The following is an 18697-nucleotide window of genomic DNA, read 5'->3' on the forward strand; positions in this document are numbered from 1 at the left end:
AAAAGCAGAGATGAGCTCCTGTATGTCTCAGAGCCTCGGATTCCTCCTCTCTGAGGCAATAATACCCACACGTCTATAATCTGTTTAACGGATTACAGACATGGATGCAAGTAAAGTAGCCAGCACTGTGCTAAGCACACAGCAAACCCTCCAGTTTTACAAATTCTCAAATTGCCTCCCCCCCGAAATTATTTATTTACTGTGTAAGAGAAGTGACCCTTGAATGTTCCTAAATGTGCACGATTTTGAACACCGGTATTCTGTAAGGCAGTGCATATTGTAAAGTCTTAACCATGTTGGCTTTTTCTTTAAAGATTTTCTTTATTTATTTGAGAGAGAGAGCATGTGAAAGAGAGCATGAGGGGGGAGGGGCAGAGGGAGAGGGAGAAGCAGACTCCCCACTGAGCAGAGAGCCCAATGCAGGGCTTGATCCCAGGACCCTGAGATCGTGACCTGAGCCGAAATCAAGAGTCGGCTGCTTAACCGAGAGTCACCAGGTGCCCCAATAATATCAACTTTTATTAAGAGCTCGTGGTGTGTACCAGGCACTGTGTCAAGAGTACTTTGGAAGCTCCAACTTACATCCCCCACCACCACCTCCTTGACCTTGCGGGGGTACTGTGACCAGCCCCATACTGCAGTGAAGGAAAGGAAGCTCAGAGAGGTTCAGTAACTTTCCAAAGGTCACAGAGCCAGCAAGCCAGGTCTTCATAGTGACAAGTGAGGGAAACCCAACGTGAAGACAGTTCCTGACACCTGGTCTCTTGTCTTCCCCTCTGTCCACCACACTCGGGCATATGTGAGGCTCCCTGGGTTCAGAAATAAAGCAGCCGCAGCCCTGGGTGCTCTCTGGCTCTGGCAAACCCTGGCACACCAAGCAAAAGGCCTCTTTCAGGCAGAGGAAACAAACAGGGCTTAGGCAAAGTGAGAGCGGATGGTCTGGGGCCATGAAAGCGCCTCTGTTTCACTGTCTGAATTCTGCTTGCGGAGCCTGCGTGGTGGAGGGATTTTTCTCAGCAGAGGAGTGAGAAATTCTGCAACCTGGTCAATTCTTCAGCCAAAGAGGTGCCAGGAAAAGAAGTAGGAGAAAGTACACATGGAGGCGGCTTTGCATTCGAGCTGAGAGAATTCACTGGCCTCCAGCCCAAGGCCCTTGACCCCGGCTCCCCTGCCTCACTCTGCCTCTCAATTTGTGGTCCAGATCCAGCCCCTGGTTGTCAGCGGATGGGACAGGCCACTCATCTTACAGCAGTTTGTTATTGACAAAGTACATGTGTGCAAGTTCGTCCCTCCCCCCCGCCCCAGCATGTGATTTTTGGAAACCAAAACTAAAACCAGAGAGCTGTGTGACACCGAGGAGGCGGCGTTGTCCCTCTGGGCCTCAGATGCCTCATCCGGATGAGGGAAGACCTGGAGCGAGCATGAGCCAGACAGTCCCTTGCAGCTAACCCACATGAGGAGCCCCAAAAGCACAGGAAATTATGGGAAGACCTCTGTGTCATCAACCCGTCCCCCGCGCCCTCCCCCGTACTATTGGCATGAACCCTCCTCCTTCACCCACGTATAGGGGACCTCTGGCAGGAGAGCCACGCGATACTGTGCAAACACGGCTGCCCTCTGCGGACACAAATCGCCGATTTCCCAAGGGCCAAAAAAGGAGCTTCTGCCAGGACACACTCGGAGGCTGTCGGGAGAAAATCAGAACAGGGCTCCAGGTTGGTGGCCCGACATGTGACAAGGAGAAGCCAGTGCAGGGTGACTCCCTCCATGGCCAGCCAGGTGCCTGAGCTTTCGAGGCTTCCGTTTTCTGGGCAAAGGCATCCACCACATCAGGGGACTGTGACTTACTGTTATAGTTTAGTGATTCTGAACAAATAGGTCCAAGTAGAGGAAAAAGTTTTCAAAAAGGAACAAACTCTTCATCAGGATTGCCATCGGTCCTCCACTGACGCTGTGACAAGCTCCCACACGTTTGGTGGCTTGAAATGACACCTACTGACCAACTCACAGTTTATAGGTCAGCAACCTGACATGGGCCTCACTGGGCCCCAGGCAACAGGTCAGCAGGGTTGCGCCCCTTCCTGGCGCTCTGGGGGAAGAACGTGGATCCAAGCTCAGCCAGGTTGTCAGTGGAAATCGGTCTCTTGTTTGCAGGAATGAGATCCCTGCTTCCTTGCTGGGCTGTCCGCTGGGGGCCGGTCTTTGCTCCTAGCTGTCCTGTGTTCCTTGTCACACTTCCCAGGTCCCTGCCTGTGCCTCCTTCATCTCAAAGCAACAGTACGTTGAATCCTTCTCACACCTGGAGCCTCCCCTCCCCTTCCTCCACCTCTCGACAGCCTCCTCTTCCATCTTCCTTCTCTGCTTTTAAGGGCTCGTGTGATTATGCTCACATAATCCAGGACACTCAACCCTGTCTCAAAGTCATGTGACCAATAACCTTAATTCCATCTGCAAGCCCCTTTGTGCCAGAACCTAGGTTAGTGCTGGACTGACTAAAGCCAGGGGACGGCAATCCTGAAGGAACGACTTTAGAATTTTGCCTCCCACGAGGGCCTTTGGTTCTGAAGGCACGGTACACCTCAGGAGCCCCCGTGTCACCCCAGCCAGGTGAGAGGGCAAACGAGAGCCCAGACCCTTTCGGCCCCACAGGAAGATGACTGAGACCCAGCACCGGGGACCAGACAGGCCTGGGTTTAGTCCCAGCTCTGCCACCACCTACTGACTGCAGTCCTTGGTCAGATTCCAAGGTTTCTCTCATCTATAAAATGCAGGTGCCACCAAAGGGTGGCCAAGTAGCTGGGAGTAGACACAATGAAAGCAGCTGGCCTGCCAGGCCTGGGACGGGAGCCTAAGCATTAGCACCTGAACAGACCACGGAGGCACATTTATGTCTACAACGCACTGTTCTTCTCTCAAGAAAAAGGTAACTTGCAGGCTGTGGACTGTGGGCACCCACTCCCGGGCCCAGACACTCCCTGGAGGCTGACTCGCTCACAAAGAAGCCTGACTACGGTGCGACAAGCACTAGGCTCACCGCACTCTCGGGCCAGCTATATCGCAGCTGCTTCTCTGAGCGAACTGCTGTGTGCTTCGAAGGTGGTGAGACCTGCCTGTGCTCTTGCAGAACACAGACGGCCTCAGCAGGCCTCAGCACTCCTGTAATTGTAAAATGCGCCACAGGCCTGGCACTCGACTTAGTAATTTACATGCATGACCTCGTTTATCGCTCACAACCTATAAAAGTATTATCAGTAGCTGCTGTTTGCAGGAGAGGAACAGGCTCAGAGAGATAAATAACTTGCCCAGGATTTGAACCTAGATCTGAACAGCCCCAAAGACACTGCCCTATTACAGTTGTGAGTAATCCTGTGTGACTATGTCGTTCAGTCAAGTGGAGAATCATACCCCACGTGATCTCTCATCTTCTCTTACAGCTGTCCACTGTCTCTCGAATCAACCCTCCTGAGGCACCTGGGTGGCACAGTGGGTTAAGCATCCGACTCTTGGTTTTGGCTCAGGTGGTGACCTCAGGGTTGTGAGCTCAAGTCCCAAGCTGGGGTCTGCACTTGCACAGAGTCCACTTAGATTCTCTCTCTCTCTCTGTCTCTCCCCCCCCTTTCTCTCTCTCTCTCTAAAACAAATAAATAAACCTTTAAAAACAAACAAATAAACCCTCTTGCCATAACAGGGGCAAAGGAACTCAAAGCGAAGACCCCACTGAGACCACTCAGGTGCACATAAGAACTACGTGTCCCCGCAGGCAGCCCACGGTGGGACCTCCAGGGCCATGGGAGCGTCTCTGAGGGACCCATGCCGCCGAGGCGCAGCCACACAAGTCCGGTCCTCCCTTACTTCTCCATCTTATCGCTCCCTCCCTACCTCATCTGACCTTTCCGCCACTCCCATCAGCCCCGGCCAGTTCCCTAAATAACTGGACAAGCAGCAAAGTAGTGGAAACTATCTGCACAGTTGGAACAGCTGGGGGATGAGGAGGGGATGAGTTGCCGTTTTGCGGTGATGGTACCATGTGGGAGAAAGAGCGAGGCCACCAAGCAGCAGCCGCCGGGGCCCTGCAGGACGGTACGGCTCACTGCAGGCTTTCACACGCCTGCAGCCGTTTGCCTGTAAAACTGAACCTACGCTAGAGCCTGGTGGAGCCTTTCTCATTCCGTGAGGCAGTGGGGCCTTAAAGTGCCTGGCTCAAAATTTCATCTCGGCTAACAGAAGCGGGACTGGGAAGCATTTCTTACTCACACAAAAACTTCAATGACCTCTACGCCACACCACAGAGGGAAGGGCCATCCTGGAAGAGGGCAAGCGTGGCTACCCGCACATGAAGAAGAATATTTGGAGCCAGTGTTGGCCACCCCAGCCAGAAAGTCAGAGCCACACCAGGGTACCCAAGGCACAGGAAACGAGATGCCATATGGTCTCAAGGACGACTGTCAGGGCCTCTTGTGGACTCCTATGAGAAGCCTGGAAAGGGGCCCTGGAAAGGCAGAGGCCAGGACTGGGGACAGCGAGGGACTGTGGGCGGGTGCTGTCTCGGTCTCCACTAGGCTGGCTGCAGGCGTGCAAGGGGGGGTGGTGCTTGAGTGACTGCCACGCGTGCCTTCCTCCCTAACACCTGCTTTCCCACACTCTCATGCTCTCACACACACACACACGCGCGCGCACACACACAAAATAAATGCCATCTTCAAGGCTGACCATTCTCCAGTTCCAAAGAAAGTGAATCCCCAAAACGGTTTTTTAAAAGAAAATCAAGAATCGGGGGCGCCTGGGTGGCACAGCGGTTAAGCGTCTGCCTTCGGCTCAGGGCGTGATCCCGGCGTTCCGGGATCGAGCCCCACATCAGGCTCCTCTGCTATGAGCCTGCTTCTTCCTCTCCCACTCCCCCTGCTTGTGTTCCCTCTCTCGCTGGCTGTCTCTATCTCTGTTGAATAAATAAATAAAATCTTTAAAAAAAAAAAAAGGAAAAGAAAAAGAAAATCAAGAATCAAAGAAAATGCTTATAACTCCAGGCAACTGGAGAAAAAAATCTGGTGTCTGGTCCTATAACTCAGCCTTGTCTTTTCTAAACATTGCTTAGGACAGAAGCAAACCCGCCCGCACATGGCACTGCCCTCCAGCCCCCAGTCCATGCTATGAGGGACAGGCCCATTTCATCGATCAGGTCTCATGAATGAAAGCTGCTGTCATGTGACCAGATCCCCCAGTGTCCCAAAATAATCCTGCTGCCCTGGAGAGCACAGAAATGCCCAGCCACGCCGCCTCCCTGCCCTGTCTCCCAGAAGAAGGCAGACAAGGGAATAAAAGGCCGTGTGCTGACAGCCTTACGTAACAGTCCCAGCTCTCCCTAGCTGGCGGCGGCAGATTTATAACACGCCAGAAATAGCTCCCAGCTCCCTCTCCTGCAAAACGAGACCGGCCTGGGAGGCTGAGCAGAGAGCCTCGCCTACAGCATGCCTCTCCCCTTTTGTCCGCAAAGGACCCTTTCTGCGCCTTCCAGCACAAAGCGAGTTCAGAGCCCCAGCTGCCAGAGCCCCGCACAGACATGTGTCACCTGAGACCCCCCTAAAGGCTGGAGAAGACATTCAAAACGTAGCTGTGGGTCCCTCAGAGACGGCGCTCCCAGGCCCGGGGACGAATGGTAACTCTAGCATGTTGCTCTGCAGAGGAGTCTCCCCAGTACCACAGGCTCGCTCTGCACTCCCAGACCAACTCAGGACAAAGAGTGGCCTTTGGACACTTTATCCTGCCAGCCCCGGAGTGCGAGTCCAGCCCGACAGGTGGCAGGCAGGGCAGAGGCCCTGCCCCACTTCAAAAACCAATCAGAAAATCCGAAACTGCAGCAGAGATCTCTTCACATTCCCAGGACACCCCGACGAGTTCTGGAGGCTGGCCAAAGCTGGGGAGGGTGGCAAGGGTGGTAACCTCATCCAGAATCACTGTGGGATGGCTCGCTGGCCATCTCCACAATTCCAGGCTGCAGGGCCGCTGCTTTGAAGAGAAAACGGTCCCTGAGAAGAGCCAGACGTCCTCATCAGGAAGCCCTGCAGCCCAATGCATGTGTCATCACTCTGAAGGGGCCTGGGGTCTCTGGGGAGCAAACGCTGTGGGAGGGAAGAGGGTGGGAGGGAAGAGAGCAGAGATCTTTGGGGAAAGGCAAGCACATGAGGCCTCACCTGCCCTCTCAGCGTAGAGGCCTGAATTAGTAATAAACCTTGCCCGGCCCAGAACAGCAGCTGCCAAGCTGTCACGCTCCAGGATAAAGTTAATACAATAACCAGAGTGGGAAGGAGGTCCAGGAATGTGGGACAAGGGTGGGAGACGAGGAGAGGAGAGGGAGCAGTTCTCTGTGCATGACCCCTCCTTAAAGCCTGGCTTTTACGGCACTCACTCCCTGAGAGGAATCTGGCTTTTAATGATTCCAACAAGGAAAAGAGTATTAATGGCTCCCAGTTACTGCACAGTGACCATGTGCCTGGTCAGGGCTGGGTGCGTTGCCCCCAGGCATGCTGACATAAAACTCAACAATGGCCTGTGGGGCCTGCATCATGGCCCTGTCCTCACGTTGCTGATGGAGAAACGGGGGCAAGAGGTAACTCACCCACGGTCCAAGAACCTGGAGGTGGGGCTAGTACTGAACCCAAGCCTGTTTACACATCACACAGCAAATGTGCCGTATGCAGCAAACGCCAATAAATGCAGAAGGTGAACGTCAGCTTTGTTCATGGTGTTCTTCTCTTAGCCACATATGCAGATCGGAAATTTTTCAGGACGGTTTGGACATAAAAAGAGCAATTCTTCATGAAAAAGAAATTAATAGTATAAGATAATGTCAGTTTTGAGACAAATGCATTCAAAGAAATCACGAAGATCATTTTACACTGAAAAATGTTAATCCCCAATGAAATGCTTAAGCATCAAACGATAATAAAGGAAATTCAGTAATAGTTTTCAGGAGAAAAATCACACACAAAAAATCAAAGAAACGGCAATTAAAACATGAGATGGGGGGGCGCCTGGGTGGCTCAGTCGTTTAGCGTCTGCCTTTGGCTCAGGGCGTGATCCCGGAGTTCTGGGATCGAGCCCCACATCAGGCTCTTCCGCTGGGAGCCTGCTTCTTCCTCTCCCACTCCCCCTGCTTGTGTTCCCTCTCTCGCTGGCTGTCTCTCTCTCTGTCAAATAAATAAAATCTTTAAAAAAAATAAAAAATAAAAAAAAATTTAAAACAGGAGATAGGGATGCCTGGGTGGCTCAGTCGGTTAAGTGTCTACCTTTGGCTCAGGTCATGATCCCAGGGTTCTGGGATCGAGTCCCACATCCGGCTCCTTGCTCAGCGGGGAGCCTGCTTCTCCCTCTACTTGCTGCTCCCCCTGGCTTGCGCTTTCCCTCTTTCTGTCTCACTGACAAATAAATAAATAATATTTAAAAAAATTTTTTTAAAAAAGTAAATTAAAAAAAAAAAACATGAGATACTATCTTGTTATATCAAATAGACACCTTTTTCCCCCTAGGTAGAGCCTAGACTGCTGAAAAGGGTGCCAATAATGAGCTAGCTTCATGTGCAGGGGCATGCACCAAAAGCAATTCCACTTCTGGAGCTCCAGTGGCGCAATCGGTTAGCGCGCAGTACTTATACGACAGTGCAATTCCACTTCTACAAGTATTTCCTAGGGAAAAATCGTAATTGTGGACAGAGAACTTTCCTGTTCTCAGCACTGCACAACAGAGAACAGTTAGAAAATGAAAACGTCTAATAATACGGATTTCAATTCAATAAAGCATGGCCCATCCACGTAACACATCTGTACACTTCTGACCGTAACACCATTTTTAATTTTTTTTTAAAAGATTTTATTTATTTATTTGACAGAGAGAAAGTACAAGCACGGGGAGCAGCAAAGGAAGAGGGAGAAGGAGACTCCCCTCTGAGCAGGGAGCCTGATGCAGGGTTCAATCCCAGGACCCTGGGATTATGACCTGAGCCAAAGGCAGGTGCTTAACCAACTAAGCCACCCAGGTGCCCCCGTAACACCATTTCTAATGTCAGTGCAGAGAAACGTATGGTGGTCAAGCCAAGATGCTCAGGACAGATTAACTGGGAAAACGGCAGATCACAAAAGCGGGTGCAGAGTACAGGGTGTCTGATTTAACAAAAATGAGACACATACAAATATAAGAAGAGGATGTGTCATCTTCATAGACATCCCAACCTCGTGTCCTATCCCCACCCACAGAACTACACGCAACAGTCCTCTGCTACCCCTTCCTTATTAGGTCCCTGGCTGTCCTCCCACACGACAGTCCAGCCCTCACCTCTCGATGGCAGGGTGAGCTCTAGCACCACTGCACCTTCCTAGATGCCCACAGCTTTTGAACAGCCTAAGTGTGAGTACATTTCCTCACCACAGCCACAGGAACATCACAGGAGCAAATGCACTTCCTAAAGCCCTTCCAGGACAAGCTCAGCCCCTTTGAAACAGTCACCATTCGTCACTGTGTGAGGTGGGGCAAGTTAAAGTTAGTCGGCCTCTACAAGCCTCAGTGCTTTCCTCTATAAAATGGGAAATAACAGTACCTAAGCATGTAGGGCTGTCAGAAGGATTAAATGAGATAATATATTAAAGTAAAGGCAAATGCACTCTAAGCACACAGAGTAAATGCTCCGTGACAGCTCCCCTAATGGGAGTTAACTTGTTGGGAAAATGGGAACCCTATTTCAACAAGCATCTTCCTACAACCAAGCTATATGTAAGCTCAGAACATATGGCTTATATCCTATGCTTCATATCATATGGACAGAAGCCGACCAAAATAGAGACTCGTTTCTGCCTCTTTTGTTCATTGCTGTGGCCTCAAGTGCCTGGAATATAGTAAAATCTCCATGAATGCTGAGAGAATTGGATGACGTGCCCAACTGAATATAACCCCAAGCCAAGCTTCTGACTTAATTACAACTACATGACAGGCTAATCACAATTGTGGGGACTCTGAAGTACAACGGATTTCCACTGAGTCATCTGTCATATTAGGAAGTGAGAAGGGAATGTTTGAGGGGCTTCCTGAATGACAGAACCAAGGTCAGCTTCTGAAACCGGCCCACAAAACCTGAAAGCTTGAAAGAGAAAAAAAATTCTCATCTAAGCATCAGAGGAGGATAGGAAATTTTTATTTTGAACTATATTTCTCAATAAAGCTTCGTTCCCTTTTCCATATCAGCTTCTCAATGTGCACCAAACTACAGTGAAATCATAGCCTTGTGTTTTTGAAAACAGATTCCGTAGCTATGGTAACAGAACTTGTCACTATTCTGACTTCACTGTAGGATCAACTGAGAAGAAACAGCTCTCAGTTCGGACACAGCTCATCAGCTCTGGAGATTGTTCTTTTCACTGAAATGTGCTTAACCATAATTAATAGAGCCCTCAAACTGTACCACATAAAAGTTCCTTCAGGGGCACCTGGGTGGCTCCGTCGGTTAAGCGTCTGCCTTCAGGTCAGGTCATGATCCCAGGGTCCTGGGATCGAGTCCCGCGTCGGGCTCCCTGCTCAGCGGGGAGTCTGCTTCTCCCTCTGCCCCTCCTTCCCACTCGTGCTCTTTTTCTCTCTCAAAAATAAATAAATAAAATCTTTAAAAAAAAAAAAAAAGAAAGAAAGTTCCTTCAGCTAACAATTCATACTTAGGGACATCCACACAAAAATCTACTCCAGATTTTATTAGTTCTAAATAATCCCCCAAGAGGCAAGTGACTGGTCCACATTAAAAATCAGATTCTGGACTTGAACCATCGTGCCAGCAAAGAAGAAGTTTTCTACATTAACATAGGCATCTGCACAGAAGTGGGAAACCATGGCTCAATTTTTATCATCCAATTTTGGTAAGTAATCCAAAGCAGACTTTGGGATTACTCAAGAAGTAGCACAAATAATTAGGAATGCATGGTCTTGAGAGTAGAAGCCAAAAGTTTCTGTATGAGGATATCCCGGGGGGGGGGGGGCAAAGAATATCTCAGAAAGCAGTGAGGTCAGACTCCATAGCTACTGAGGGGCTAAAGGAAGCACATTTTTCCCCCAGAAAAAAGTACCCAAGGGTGTCTGGGTGACTCAGTCAGTTAAGCATCTGACTCTTGATTTCAGCTCAGGTCTTGATCTCAGGGTTGTGAGTTCAAGCCCTGTGTTGGGCTCCATGCTAGACAAGGATCCTACTTATAAAAACCAAAAAACCAACACACACACACACACACACACACACACATGCAATTTATATATGTGGCACCCAATTAGCATTTCTCTGAAATTAACAAGGTTGTTACTAGGGAATTGGTCGAGCAGCCATGTACACACTGAATGAATCCTGATAGCTGGCTTGCTAGTCAATACGTAGTTTCATGGGATGGTAAGATCTCCTTTGGGTGAATGGGCCATGATAACCACAACACATAAACGCAACAGCAAGACAGGAAACAGAAGGAGGAAACACAGTGGCTAGGAACTGGATGGGTGGGAGGCAGGGAGGACTGAGTCATCTCCAAGCAAACAAGTGTTAGCGTCTCACTGGTCCCCACCAGTCACTGCCCCCAGGGGTGCCAACAGTGGAGGTCCCACAGAGGCACTAATTCTGCACTATTCATGACCTCACTTGGGGGGATCAATGCCCACAGGACACTTTCCCAAGCTGGCCTACTGCTTTCCCTCTCCGTCATCCTCCCAGTACAAACAAGTGGCATCTCTCCACGGCCTTGGTGAGTCTCACTGACCCCAGAGCTTCCTCTTCACAACTGGAAGTTTAACAGCAGACCCAAGTAAGTCCACTTCTCACAACTTCAAAACCACACCACCCACGTGGTCCCGGGAGAACTGATAGGGTCACATTTTCATAACTTTATTATGCTTGGCCTACATCATGTTGTTAATTTTTTAACTAACTGCCAAGTGTTAAAAGTCAAAAGTTTTCACATAAAAAAAAAATCTAGATTTCTCAGCCTCTCGATAAATTTGGAGATCTGGCAACATTGAGCTCAGAGTCCTGAGAAGCGGCACTTGGTCGGGAGCTAGAGAGAAGGTACCCTCCATTTGCCACAGTCCCCACCACTCCCTGCTATCTGATGCCCATCTGGTCCCCCTCTTCGTGTTCTCTGCCTGGCCTCTACCAGCACATTCTATACTAAGGCTACGCTCTGGAATAGCTTTGCCTTTAATACAGAATGATTCCAATCTTGGCAGGTCCCCTTTCTTCTATCATTTTGCAAAATTCGAATCTCTGCAAAAGGGACTGGTTTTAGGTAAATTCCTGGTTAGCTTCTTGTTTATACTTATAATAGAGAACATATAATCCAACATAAAAGTTTTTAAAGAAATCCTTACACTTCCCATAATGAAAAATTTCCCCCTCAAACTCTGCTATTGAATTTACAATCAGAATTTCACAGGGGAATTCTATTAGACCTTCAAAGATCAGATAATCCCAAACACATTTAAATTGTTCCAAGGCACATAAAAAGGAAAAAAAAAAGAAAAGAAAAGAATAAACATGCACAAACATCATGGGCTCTAGTCCAGGAATTGTTCAGCATTTAAAAATCCATTAATAGGGGCACCTGGGTGGCTCAGTCGTTAAGCGTCTGCCTTCGGCTCAGGGCGTGATCCCGGTGTTATGGGATCGAGCCCCACGTCAGGCTCTTCCGCTATGAGCCTGCTTCTTCCTCTCCCACTCCCCCTGCTTGTGTTCCCTCTCTCGCTGGCTGTCTCTATCTCTGTCAAATAAATAAATAAGATCTTAAATAAAAAAAAATAATAATAAATAAATAAAAATCCATTAATATAATCCACCATATTACTAAGTCTAAGGAGAAAAATGATTATCTCTAGAAATGCTAAAAAAAAAAAAAAAACCAAAAACCTTCAACAACCTATAGCTAGTAAAAACAGTCCATAAAATAGGAATTGATGGATACTGCCTTAACAAAACACACACACACACACACACACACACACACACACACAATGGTCAACACCTTACTCTGGAGAAACCGTAGCACCATTCTCAGTGAGGTTAGGAGAAGGTTAGGACACCCACTATCTCCACTACTACGTAACAATGTGTTGGGAGTGTTAGCTAACACAGACAAATGAACAATGAGCAGCATAAGAGCAGGAAAAGAAGTAAAATGATCTCTTTGTAGATGATATGATTACATACCTAGAAAAACCAAGAGAAATCATAACAAAACTAACTCAATAAAGGAAGTTGGTAAAAGAGCAGGACATTTTAGCACAAAAATCAAGAGCCTTCACATCCACCAATAACCAGCTGGAAGATACGACAGCAGATGAAATCCCACATAAGATGGCAAAATAAATCACTCTGAAATACACTGAACAAGATATATGTACAGCGAAGGAAAACATTTTAAAAAAATCACACAAAGTTTTTCATCATGACACAAATTCTAAGAAGGAAACATCAGAAGCATCTTATATGTTTATGGAAAGGAGTTTGTTCAACCAAATAATGGAATCCCACACAGCAGTCAAGAAAAAAAAAATCTACGAGGAAGATCTCCATAAACAGATCATGGAATAGACTCTGGAATATACTTCTAAGTGCAAGAAGAAAGGTAGAAAAGGTTACTACTTTTTGTACAAGAAAGAAGGGAAAACATTCATATACAAGTTGCTGATTTTATTTATTTATTTGAGAGAGAGAGAACACGCACATGAGGGAGGGGCAGAGGGAGAGGGAGAAGCAGGCTCCCCGCTGAGCAGGGAGCCCCACATAGGGCTCAATCCCAGGACCCTGGGATCATGCCTGAGCTGACGGCAGATGCTTAACTGAGCCACCCAGGTCGCCCATCACTGTTTATTTTTATAAAAGGAAACACGGGAGGAACAAAGAACTGAAAACTGGTTACCTTTCCAGGTGGATAGGACAGGGTGAAGGTAACACACGCTGCCTCTGGGTGCACCCTTTCCTACACTTTGGACTCTGGGTCATGTTAACAGTTTACATAATCGAAAAATTAAGTCGATGGAGACGGGAGCCTGATACTGCATGTAAACAAAAGGAAGAGAACAGTCACAGAGCAAATGAGTAACATCAGCACTCCAAGAAGAAATCATCGAGGTCACCGTTGCACACAATATTCCACACATACTCAACAAGATACAGTCTAAGGACAAAAAGAACTGCACAGGGACGCCTGGGTGGCTCAGTCGCTTAAGTGTCTTCCTTTGGCTCAGGTCATGAACCCACGGTCCTGGGATCAAGTCCCAAATCGGGCTCCTGGCTGAGTGGGGAGTCTGCTTCTCCCTCTGTCCGCCGCGCCCCCTGCTTGTGCGCGCTCACGCTCTCTCTGATGAATATATAAAATCTTACAAAAAAACCCAAAAAACCAACACTGCACAAAGCCAATCTTATTTAGTAAGTGTGTTGATGGTACCGGTATGGGTGTAGCCAATTTTAAAATTATTTGGGGTGCAATGTGTAAATATGTTGGTGTTGCATAATAACCAGCTGTTGTTAATAACAAGGCGGGAGGGGGGCTGTTTATTTAGTCGAAAGGGCAGGGAAAGCAGAAGCAAGAAAACCCTAAAAAGGTTCAATGTGGGTGGAACTCAAGACGCGAGGGATAAAGCTGGAGAGGCAGGTGCAGGCCACATCACCACACAGTTCCAGGGGGGCACTAGTCTCTGTAATCTATGTAACTGTACACTAAGATGGCCCTGGCCTTCTTGCCCCATGCTAAAAAGAGCCTGGCCTTTATCCAGTAGGCAAATAATCCACCATGGAAGAAATGCTCTGGGCTGCCAAGTTCATCCTGAGATGCCCAGTGAGTTAAGATGACACCATGAGCTTTGACAGGAGAGAGCTTCATGGCCAGGGGGCTCAGGAAGGCTCCGGAAAAACAAGCACCATAGATTTAGATCTGCGGAAAGGCACGTGTTTTACCAACCAATGCCAGCCCTTCCGCAATTCCTCTGATTAGAATCAAACAAAATCAAAATGAACAGCCCTATTTTCGTGTGACTGCTGGGGGAAAAAAAAAAAATACAAAAATACAGCTACTTAACCCACTGAAAATAAACCCTTAATATTCCGAGGTAAATGCAACTCACCAATCATTTTCAGAAAAAACTTTCATTTCCGGGAAGCCTAACACAAATATTTTAACTTCAATATTTTAGGAACCATTCTGTAAGCTGCTTACGATGCTCATTACTCACTTGCTTTTCCATGATAAGCTCATAAGAAAGCAACATTCATTCTATTCTTATTAGTCTAGAATCCCCTGACGGTGTCCCACATTCCAGTCGATCATATTTTAGAGTTCTTCAGAATTACATTTGGGAAACTCAGACGGCAAGTTCAAGAGTCTGTGTCATACCTCAAAGTCCTGGGGCACGGACACGGGACTGTCTGAGAATTCAAATCTTTGTGATGTGTCACCACCAGCCAATCTAGAAGGCATCTGCGGCCTCTCCCCCAGGTCTTATCTCACCTTGGTCTCGGAGCAGCACATCTCTTGCTGTATAACAAACCACCACAAAAAAACTTTTGCTAAAAACAACGATGGACTGTCTCTTCCAATTCTGTGGGAGTAGCAGAGCTCAGCTGGGTGGTCGTTCTGCTGTTCTCACTTGGGTATCTCATGACGTTGTGTCACATGGTAACAAGGGCAAGAGCATTTAAAATGGGTGCACTCATGCCTAGCACCTTGGCAGGTATGGCAGGAAGGCTGGGACCTCTCTCTCACGCGGCAACATGCTATTTCCATGGGGCTATTTGGGCTTCTCATATGGTGCCTGGACCCTAGTACGGGGTGTTCAAGGTATGAGGCAGAAACTGCAGATCTCTCTAGACTCAGTCCTGAAAGTTACACAGTATCACTTCTGCCACTGTCCGCTGGTAAAAAAATAAGACCCAAGTCCAGCCCACATTCCAGGGGAAGGAGAGAGACTACCTCTCCACAGGAGCATGGCAACAATCCATGGCCTACCACGTGGCCAACAGTACCAGGCCCCTGAGACAGTAAGGACAGCTGCCTTGCCCTGCCTCCCTTGTCTTTGCTCACAGCAGAACACAAAGGCTTTCCTGGAAGAAAAAGTCTGATAACACAAAGAACTTGAATGCTTCTTCAGCTATGGAGTATGCAAGGGTTGGCAAACTTTTTCTGTAAAAGGCAAGTTAGAAATTTGCCAGGCTTTGAAGGCAATATGGTCTCTGTCACTATTCAACTCTGCCTTTGTAGCAGGAAATCAGCCATTGACAATATGGAAATGAAAGGGGGTGGCTGTGTTTCAATAAAACTTTATTTACAACAACAGGTGGTGGGATGGAGCATTTTGCAGACCCCTGGTCTAAGACAAGGAGCACTGGATTTGGGAATGGAAAACCAGGCCTGGAATTCTGACTTCACTATTCACTACCCACATAACCTGGTTTAACTTTCCGGTTTATTTTCTCCATCTACAACACAGGGATAATATCATCCATCTCCCAGGGTGGCTGTGGGAAGGATACACAGCACCCCAGTCAGTAAAACAAGCATGCCTGAGTTCTAGCCTGCAGGGCCTGAAGAACGGCTCCTTGGGAGGGGGTTGTGGGGAAATCCAGCTGGGCAGCAGAGAAGGGACTGTCCTGCACTGTTCTTCGATGAAATGGAACCTTCACTGTGAAAATTATATTTCGCACCAGACTGAACACTCTTTGTGAAAGACCTGGCACTGTTTTGCTCTTTCTCAATAGCAAAATACCGTGTTTTAAGGCATACAGACAGTATTCAGACAACCAGTATGTCACAAACAAGGGCATACGTGGTCAATGAGAAGGGAAAAAAAAAAATACCAACATGAGCAAAAGAAATATTTTACTCAAATACAAAGTTGTTTCAGAAGCAGAGCAGTGTAATCATGCTGTACTTACGCTGGTTTTTAAGTTCTGTAGAGTTAAGTTCTTAAGTTCTACGTTAAGTAGAAAACAGTCTCTGATATATGTATGTATGTATATATATATATACTAAAAGCATAACTGGCATTTTTTAAACATGTGAGTGCAAGCTTTATTTTCCTGAAATTGGCCCTGGAGGGAAAAAAATGTATTCAAAAAATTTTTAAAGAATCTATCCATAGCCAGAAGGAATTAAAAGCATTAAAGAACTTTGTCTGCATCTCCACTAATAGGGCAGCCCTTTATCATACCAATAGTCCTCTGTGAGAAGAGATTTCCCATAAGTGACTGGCAGCATTCTACTCCCGTGTTTGGAAAATTCCATTGCATCACCGTCAACATCTTGCCCACTACCGGATCTTCCTGCCGCACACACCTGAACAGGATCCTGGTCACCATTCATTTTAGGCAATTTCATGTTCCTTTCTCCCTCAGCTGGGCAGCCATGGTCAGAAGCAGCTGTCCCACGGCCTCCATGAGAGACAGCTGCATTCCAGAGTGATGGTGTCAGGAACATCCTAGAAGGGTGTGGGCTCCCTCCTAAGCCCCGGAGTGAGTGCCAGTGGCTGTCACCATTTGGATTGAATGTCCATTTCCAAAGCAACCTGTACCACTTCCAGAACAAAATCCTACTGGACAAAGTAAAAATCCAGGCAAATGGATGGATGAACAGCTTTGTTGCTCCTGATTCAGAAATTAATAAATTGGTGCATAGCATTGGTCTTCAGATTCAGAAACTAGATGGGAAAGAAGTGGGATGACTTAGCATTGCGAGAAGCAAAAGTGAACGTTTCCAAATTGTCTTGTATTTGTACTTGAGCAGAATGGAATTCTCACATGATCGCTGGGATGTCTATATTAAGTATCCGAGGCCAAGCTTCTCCTAAATAAAGTTCAAGTGGCACTGAGTTCACATGCTCCTCGGCGCTCTCCACACAGCTGACTGTTCCCCCATATCTCCCACTTCGGAACTTGAGCTTCAAAGTAGCTCCCTGCCTGCTTTTGCCACAGCCAGAGTCCATTCTGCACCCAGGGGTGTGAGGCTGATAAGCTACCAGAGGCCCCAGCGATAACAGAGCTGCCTCTCTCGTGTGGGTGTGTGTATGCATATGTGTGCACGTGCACGGGTGTGTGCTTATGTGCACGCAAGCGCACACGGCTGAAGGTCAAAGGTCACGGAGGATGCTAACATCAGGAAAGGCTGGGTCAAGGGTGTATGGGAACTCTCTGTACTCTTTTTGCAACTCTTCTGCAAATCTAAAATTATACCATTATAAAGAGTTTTTTTTAAAAATAAAATAAACTTCAGGTCAACTTGAAGGCCTGAGGGGTGCTTCTAGTTTTCATAGGCTCCTTTTGCATCCGCCATTATAGCCCTCAGAAAGTCAGTTTGTTTAGCCCTGAAATGAAGCTCATGAGATTCCCAAGGGATTGCAAACCATGCCTGACAAAAATGTATGAACGTTCAACATTAAGAGTCAGGCTTTTCCCCCGTGACAGGCTGCAACTACAAGCCAGCCAGACTGTTAAGTGAAGCCAGGCCTGGAGAAGAAGCAGCCATTTGCTGGTATCCTACTATATCACCCGCATTTCAGTGCGACCCCACCTCCACCCTCCCAAGTGCAAAGGGACGACAAACGCTGAGGGATGGTCCTTTGGTAGCCCTGCAACATTTTAAGAGCACTGAAAATATTTTTTATTTGGTTTTCACAGAGTTGCCTATTTCATATTTAAATGAATACTTCAAAAGAAGTCCTATAACACTAGCGTCCTCCATTCCTCGAAACTCTGGGTCTTTGTATGTGTTCACTCTACCTGTAACCTCCTCCCCCAGGCATCCTCATGGCCTTCTGTCTCACCTTTTGTCAGATCCCACTGACACACCAACCCCTCAGAGAGCCCTTTCCTGACCAGCCCATTTAAAACTGCACACTTTTCCCAACACTCAGTATCTTCTTCCCTTATTTTTCTTCTTAGAAGTCATTCCTTCTAGAGGCACCTGGGTGGCTCAGTCAGTTAAGCATCTGCCTTCAGCTCAGGTCATGATCCTGGCATCCTGGGATCAAGCCCCCTGTGGGGCTCCCTGCTCAGCAGGGAGTCTCCTCCCTTACCCTCTGCCCCTCCCCACCCCTGCTCCTGCACTCTCTCTCTTTCACTCACTCTCTCTCATAAATAAAATCAGAAAGAAAGAAAGAAAGAAAGAAAGAAAGAAAGAAAGAAAGAAAGAAAAAGAGAAAGAAAGAAAGGAAGAAAAAGTCATTCCTTCTAATGTACTACAATTTACTCATTTGTTAAGGGTCCATATTCCCCAAATGGAAATTACACTCCACATGAGCAGAGTTTCTGTATATTCTGTGCACTGCTAATGCAATTTCTTAGAAACCCTTTATGGAGAGAGAGAGTCCATGTTCATGGATAGGAAGACTCAATATTGTGTAGATGTCAGTTCTTTCTAACTTGATCTATAGATTCAATGCGATCTCAATCAAAACCCCAGCAAGTTATTTTGTGGAAATTGACAAACTGATTCTAAAGTTTATATGAAGAAGCAAAAAACGCAGAATAGCCAACACAATACTGAAGGAAAAAAAAAAAAAAAAACAAAGCTGGAGGACGGATGTTACCCGGCTTTAAGACCTACTATATACCTACGGTAATCAACACAATGTGGTACTGATGAAAGAAGAGGCAAATAGATCAACAGAACAGAATAAAGAGCCCAGAAATAGACCCCCATAAATA

Source organism: Ursus maritimus, unplaced genomic scaffold (assembly GCF_017311325.1).
Source record: "Ursus maritimus isolate PB19 unplaced genomic scaffold, ASM1731132v1 scaffold_20, whole genome shotgun sequence".
NCBI classification, from domain to species: Eukaryota; Metazoa; Chordata; class Mammalia; order Carnivora; family Ursidae; genus Ursus; species Ursus maritimus.